We start from the raw sequence: 8,614 nt of genomic DNA on the forward strand, positions 1-8,614 counted from the left end.
ATAAATGATTTCTCCCCCACCTAATGTATTTTACCCAATGTGCCTATAATGTAAATATGTCTCTCTATTGACTTGTTAGTAAAATGTATGTTTGTTGTTGGTTGTCACTATTTTATTTCTTTTTTTTTTACAATGTATTTATTTTTATTTTCACATTATACAAAAAAATTATTATGACATTTTTGACATTTTCCTTTTACCATTTCAAGCCCTCCCCCCCCCCCCACCCCCCCTGCATCCAATCACTTCTTCACAAACCTATTTTGGAATATTTATTCCTTGCTCTATTATAGAAATAAAATATAACTCCGGAGGATGGTTTAATGTAAGTGAAAACAGAAAAAAATTGATTTAGGTTATTTTCTATTTGACCCGTCTTGGTTCTGTGTATTTGGGCAAATTTGGAATTGTGTATAAGAATGGGGGGTCCTGAGTTCGCTGTTTTAATAGAGAAATACCATTGCATTCATTGTCTATGGGACCAATGGCTGAGTAAAGCACGTGGGTATTTTCACCAGTCCCATAGACCAGTATTTCCCAACCAAGGTGCCTCCAGCTGTTGTAAAACTACAACTCCCAGTATGCCCGGACAGCCAAAGGCTCTCCAGCTGTCCCAAAGCTACAATTACTATCATGACCAGACAGCTTAAGGCTGTCCGGGCATGTTGGGAGGTTAAAGGGAAACTCCGGTGGAAAACATTATTTTTTTTTAAATCAACTGGTGCCAGAAAGTTAAACAGATTTGTAAATTACTTCAATAAAAAAATATTTACCGTTCCAGTACTTATTAGCAGCTGTATGCTAGAGAGGAAATTCTTTACTTTTTGAATTTCTTTTTTTTGTCTTGTCCACAGTGCTCTCTGCTGACACCTGATGCCCCTATCAGGAACTGTCCAGAGCAGGAGAAAATCCTCATAGCAAACGTATGCTACTCTGGACAGTTCCTGACAAGGAAAGAGGTGTCAGCAGTGAGCACTGTGGACAAGACAAAAATTCTATTCAAAAAGCAAAACATTTCCTCTGTAGCACACAGCTGCTAATAAGTACTGGAAGGATAAAGATTGTTAAATAGAAGTAATTTACAAATCTGTTTAACTTTCTGGCACCAGTTCATTTTAGTAAAAAAAGTTTTCCTCCGGAGTACCCCTTTAATGCACCCTGGTTTGGAAACACTGCCATAGACAGTCATCCATGACCACCACTCCATTCCATTTGGGGACTCGGGGGATTCATTCTGGTGTTTATTGGGGGTTTCAGCTGTCAGATTTCCAGTGGTCATATAAGTACCACCCGTACGTGTTATATAAGTACCACCCGTATATGTTACTTGTAGTCCAGCCTTCTTTTATATTAAACTTGTAAATCCTTCCCAAATGGGGGCTGCAGAAAACCAGAACTTTTATAATTTACCTCTGGTGGGATAAAAGTCAGTGGAAGACAGTGGCGTTGCTAGGGTTGGTGTCACCCGGTGCTGTAGAAAATGGTGTCACCCCCATACCTACCCCCTCCCCCCAGTAAGTTTTTAGCCTGTTGTGACAGACACCACTGTTGTAGCGCATTGTGAGAAATTCCAGTATAATAATCAGATATACCAGTTGCCACAGAAGAGGAAAGTGTTAAAGAAGTTTTCACAATTGAAATATACAGCTCCCAGAATTACTTAAAGGGGTACTCCACTGGAAAACATTTACTTTTATATCAACTGGTGCCAAAAAGTTAAACAAATTTTTAAATTACTTATATTTAAAATCTTAATACTTACAGTACTTATAAGCTGGTGTATGCTCCACAGGAAGTTGTGTAGTTCTTTCCAGTCTGACCACAGTGCTATTTGCTGACACCTCTGTCCATGTCAGGAACTGTCCAGAGCAGGATAGGTTTGCTATGGGGATTTGCTCCTACTATGGACAGTTCATGACATGGACAGAGGTGTCAGCACAGAGCACTGTGGTCAGACAGAAAAGAAATTAAAAAAGAAAATAACTTCCTGTGAATCGCTTATACAGCAGCTAATAAGTACTGGAAGGATTAAGATTTTTAAATAGAAGTAATTTACAAATCTGTTTAACTTTGTAGCACCAGCTGATTAAAAAAAAATGTTTTCCAGTAGAGTACCCCTTTGAGCAGTGGTGAGGTTATGCTGGGAGTTGTAGTTTCACTGACCTAACTGTATAACTGACAAGTGACTCCAGCTCTGATAGGTCATAGAGAGGAGAATGTACAATGATATCAGTGACTACAGGTGATGTCTTCTCTATAGTGAGGAGAATACACAATGATATCAGTGACTACAGGTGACGTCTTCTCTATAGTGAGGAGAATACACAATGATATCAGTGATTACAGGTGACGTCTTCTCTATAGTGAGGAGAATACACAACGATATCAGTGACTACAGGTGACGTCTTCTCTATAGTGAGGATAATGTACAATGATATCAGTGACTACAGGTGACGTCTTCTCTATAGTGAGGAGAATGTACAATGATATCAGTGACTACAGGTGACGTCTTCTCTATAGTGAGGAGAATACACAATGATATCAGTGACTACAGGTGACGTCTTCTCTATAGTGAGGAGAATACACAATGATATCAGTGACTACAGGTGACATCTTCTCTATAGTCTTTCCTTATCTAATTCAGATGGTACATACCGCCGGGTCCAGCTAAAACTTCTGTCTGTAGAATGTGACACCCAGACGTCTCCTCACTATGTCAGCGCATTCTCATCCTCTATATGAAAACAATTATTATTATAAACCTGCCAGACACTGTATCCTCTAAATATAATACTACTATACACTATAATCTTTGATTATAAACCTTCCATACACCGTACCCACTGAATATAATACTACCACACACTGTACATTCTGAATATAATACCAACACATACTGTACACTGAATATAAATCTGCCACATACTGTACCCCTGAATATAATACCGCCACACACTGTACCCTCTGAATATAATACTACCACACACTGTACATTCTGAATATAATGCCAACACATACTGTACCCTCTGAATATAAATCTGTCACATACTGTACCCCTGAATATAATACTGCCACACACTGTACCCACTGAATATAATACTACCCCATACTGTACCCTCTGAATATAATACTACCACAAACTGCGCCCTCTGAATATAAATCTGCCACATACTGTACCCTCTGAATATAAATCTGCCACATACTGTACCCTCTGAATATAAATCTGCCACATACTGTACCCCTGAATATAATACAGCCACATACTGTACCCCTGAATATAATACCGCCACATACTGTATCCTCTGAATATAATACTACCACCCACTGCGCCCTCTGAATATAATACTTAGAGATGAGCAAACTACAGTAAATTCAACTCGTCACAAACTTCTCGGCTCGGCAGTTGATGTCTTATCCTGCATAAATTAGTTCAGCTTTCAGGTGCTCCGGTGGGCTGGAAAAGGTGGATACAGTCCTAGGAGACTCTTTCCTAGGAATGTATCCACCTTTTCCAGCCCACGGGAGCACCTGAAGGCTGAACTAATTTACGCAGGATAAGTCATCAACTGTCGAGCCGAGAAGTTCGTGACGAATCGAATTTACTGTAAGTTCGCTCATCTCTAATAATACTACCACAAACTGCGCCCTCTGAATATAATATTACCACAAACTGCGCCCTCTGAATATAATACTACCACAAACTGCGCCCTCTGAATATAATACTACCACACACAGCGCTCTCTGAATATAACACTACCACAAATTGCACCCTCTGAATATAATACTACCACCCACTGCGCTCTCTGAATATAATACTACCACAAACTGCGCCCTCTGAATATAATACCACAACCGCAGTAATACCCCTCAACATCTGTTAGCTGATGCTATTACCACAGGAGGGAGGTATTGGTGGTGTTGCTAGTGGATGATGGGGGTGCTACTACTGGGGGGGTGTTGCTGGAGGATGATGAGGGTGCTACTGGCCATCCCCCCTGGCAGTATCACCCCCATCATCCATCGGCAGGATCATCCTCCTGGCAGGAGCACCGCCATCATCCACCATCAGGATCTGCTGATGGAGGTGCTGCTGGGGGGGGGGGGGTGTGTTGCTGGTGGATGATGAGGGTGCTACTGCCAGGGGGGGGGGGGGGCATTAGGTAGGCAGCAGTTAACCCACATTAGGTAGGTAGCAGTTTCCCCACATTAGGTAGCAATTTCCCTACATTAGGTAGCACAGATTCCCCACATTAGGTAGCAATTTCCCCACATTAGGTAGCACAGATTCCCCACATTAGGTAGAATAGATTCCCCACATTCGGTAGCACAGATTCCCCACATAAGGTAGCATAGACTCCCCACATAAGGTAGCATAGACTCCCCACATAAGGTAGCTTAGACTCCCCACATAAGGTAGCACAGACTCCCCACATAAGGTAGCACAGACTCCCCACATTTGACAGCACAAATTCCCCACATTAGGTAGCATAGACTCCCCACACTAGGTAGCATAGACTCCCCACATTAGGTAGTAGTTTCCCCACATTAGGCCGCAGGTTCCCTTGCAGGTTCCCCACAATGGGTCAAAGTCTCCCCACAATAGATCTCTGGTTCAAACCCCCCCCCCCCAAACACACACAGAAAAAAAACACATACAACACAGAAAGACACACACACAGTCAGAGAGACACACACACAAACACACACACAGTCAGAGAGACACACACACAAACACACACACAGAGTCACACAGTCACACACACACTCAGAGAGTCACACAAACACACACAGTCACACACACACAGTCACATACAGTACACACAGTCACACACACAAACATAGATAGAGACAGACAGAGAGACAGACACACACACTCACCCATCCAGCACAGCGCTCCTTCTCACCTGGCGCCCTGCGAGTGACGTAACTGACGTCCTCCTGCGCGGCCATGCGGTGTGACGTCAGGCCGGCGCAGACGTGGGAGCGGAGGCCGGGCACCGTGCTGGTGAAGGTGAGGGGGGGGGGGGGAGGTGATGACGGACGGGCGCACAGTGCAGGTGAAAGGGGGGGGGTTGCTGACGGACGGGCGCATCGCACACACAGCGCGGGGGGGTCGGGTGCTGACGGATGGGAGGCCGGTCGGGCACAGATGGGGAGCGCCTTGGTGTCACCCCATTAGGTTGGTGTCACCCGGAGCGGGCCGCACCCCCCGCACCCGGGTCGCAACGCCACCGGTGGAAGACCCCTATGAAAGACAAATAGTGAAATGAACCAGCATATAACTAGATACAGCACTGCAGCCGCCTCCAAGTACATGATCCGTCTTCTAAGAATTATACCTTCAGGTCAATCATAAGTCTGTAGGAAATAAAATACCGTATTGTTACTGATGGCTTCCACTTATGCTTTCCGAACCTAATCGCTCTAATGTCCTGCTGCCTCATCGCACATAGGGGCACAATGTATCCCACGGAATTCCGCCATTTGTTGATTTAGTTGACATTTAACAACATGCAGGCAATTTGGAGCCATGCTGTCCAATGTGACGCCAACTGTGTAATGCAGATGGCAGAAAGCACGAAATAAAAATATGGATCCCCACACTGACGGAGCAGATTGGAGGAGGCACGGCTGTCTCTGGGGGGAATGTTTCCTGTCACTTGGTAATGAGTTGACTTTGCAGGGTTGTATTTCCAATAAATAAGTGAAGTAAATGTTATAATCATTCATCGCTGCAGTCTCATCAGATCCCAAAGTGCTATACAAACAATTCCTTTATCTACAGATGTAGCAGAAATGAATCACTCATTTCAAGACCTCATAATATATATAATATCATTTCTGGTTGTACACAGGACTAAAGGTAAACCTGCCACACCTTAACAGGGTATTCCGGGATTTTTAAAACATTTTTTTATGTAAGACAAGGGCAGCAAAGTTAGTCTAATTATTTATATACGTCCCAAACCTGTGTTTGGTGTCTGGTAACACATTTATTTGTCTTTCTTTTCCCCAGAAGTTAATTGTTTGCAGTCTACACAATAAGTGTTGTCTTGGACCTTTCCCAGCTTTCTGTGCAGTCCGAGACAATATTTCATAAGTCAGGTGCTAAAAGGGGGCTTGGCTGCTTTGTCTGTTGTGTGTGAAGCCCCTGATGATGTTACATTTACTTACACTTTGTCTCCTGCGAGCTCTACCTGGCTTCCTCTGAAGGCTGAACTGTTGGCTCAATACAGTCAATGGACAACCATGCAACCTCAGGAAAAAGTTAAGCAACCAGACACAAATTGGCACAGCACCTTTGTCAGGTCACTGACCCTTCACTTAAGCAATAAAATGGGGTCACACATGGTCAAACCTCTGAAAATCTAAAACTTTATACATATCCCAGTAATGGGTCATCAATGTCTTGTTGAATTTCAGATGTCTGGATGAGAGCGCTGCTGTGAAGACATTTTGATCATTTTGTCCTCAGTATTGGTTGGTACTCCAAAGGTTGGACCACTGATCATAATCTTGACAATATATGTAACATTTTGGGATGAAATATCCCGGAAACTCAGAGTTTTACTGCAGTGCCAAAGAGTTAAAGGAGCAGAAAAGGTCTTATCCATTCTGCTTCTCGGCACTCACTTCTGCCCTCCCACATCAGAGTCCATCAAGTTCAACCTATAACCCTAATTAGTCCCTACTGATTTCACTCACCTCTGCTGGGCATATGGCCTCTGACTGGGTGACATGCTGGATCCACTATCAATTTAAAAAACCTCCTGAGAAACGGGGAGGGGTGCACGGCTACAGAGCCAGCACAACTACTTAATACACCGGTGCATGCTGCTGTGCCAAATTTTTAAATTGATAATTGATCCAGCATGTCACCCAGACAGAGGCCATATGCCCAGCAGAGGTGAGTGAAATGAGTGTTAGGGTCCCATCCGAAATGAGGCCACCTCCGCGTGGTGGATGGGGGACACGTTTTGATCAAAAAGTGCGCTAAGAGCCTCCATTTTTTGACCAAGAGTGCTGCTACAACCTTCTTTTTTATATACTTTGTATTTGGCACAGCAGCGTGCACCCATGTATTAGGTAGTTGTGCCAGCTATTTTTCTTTTTGAGTCCCTACTCCGTTGATCCAGAGGAAGGCAAAAAATCCTCGTACTCGAGGTAAAAATTCCTTCCCCACTCCAAATATGGCATCAGAATAAATCCCCGGATCAACGTTCTGTCCTTATAGATCTAGAATTCATAACCTGTAAGGTTATCATTCTCCAAAATTCTTTTACAGAGTTCCCAATGACCACCTCCTCTGGCAGAGAATTCCACAGTCTCACTGCTTTTACAGTAAAGAACCCCCCGTCTGTGCTGGTGTAGAAACCTTCTTTCCTCTAGACATAGAGGATGCCCCTTGTTATAGATACAGTCCTGGGTATAAATAGATCATGGGAGAGATCTCTGTATGGTCCCCTGATATATTTATACATAGTTATTATAGGTCGCCCTTAAGCCTTCTTTTTTTCTAAACTAAATAACCCTAATTCTGATAATCTTTCTGGGTACTGTTGTTCTCCCATTCCCTGTATTACTCTGGTTTCCCGTCTTTGAACCCTCTCCAGCTCCACTATATCTTTCTCGTACACTGGTGCCCAGTACTGTACACAATATCCTATGTGTGGTCTGACTAGTGATTTGTACAGTGGTAGAATTATTTCCTTGTTGTGGGCATCTAAGCCCGTATTGATGCACCCCATGATTTTATTTGCCTTGGCAGCAGCTGCCCGACACTGGTCGCTACAGCTAAATTTACTGTTAACTAAGACTCCCAAGTCCCTTTCCACATCAGTCGTCCCAAATGTTTTCCCATTTAATACATAATCCCAGCCCGGATTTTTCCTCCCCATGTGCATTACCTTACATTTATCAGTGTTGAATCTCATCTGCCACTTCCCAGCTCAAACCGCCAACCTACCCAGATCCATTTGTAACAGTGCACTGTCCTCTATAGTGTTTACCGCTTTACAGAGTTTAGTGTCATCTGCAAAGATTGCTACTTTTCCCTCTACATTAATGAATATATTAAATAGAACAGGACCCAAGACGGACCCCTGTGGTCCCCACTAGTAACAGGCACCCAATCAGAATAAGTACCATTAATAACCACCCTCTCTTTCCTATCACTTAGCCAGTTGCTTACCTACTTGCACACATTCTCCCAAACCTTCTCATGTTAGCCCAATCCTTCTCATTTTATGCTCCAACCTTTTATGTGGAACCGTATCAAATGCTTTGGAAAAATCCAGGTATACGACATCCAGCGATTGCCTCTGGTTCAGTCTGGAGCTCACCTCCTCATAAAAACTGATCAGGTTAGTTTGACAGGACCGATCCCTCATAAAGCCAAGCTGATATGGGGTCATACGTTTATTTTAGAGTCCCTGAATATTAAAAATAGGGGTCTGTCTATTACATTACTTAATTCCTTTAGAACATGGGGGTGAATGACCTGTACTTCTTCCTGGGTTAGACAGATGACCTGTACCGGAGAGTTTACCTTATCTCGCTGTATTTCACCTGGCATTTCATTTTCCTCGGTGAATACAGTAAAATCAGCCACCCC

Source organism: Hyla sarda, chromosome 7, assembly GCF_029499605.1.
Source record: "Hyla sarda isolate aHylSar1 chromosome 7, aHylSar1.hap1, whole genome shotgun sequence".
Taxonomy (NCBI): domain Eukaryota; kingdom Metazoa; phylum Chordata; class Amphibia; order Anura; family Hylidae; genus Hyla; species Hyla sarda.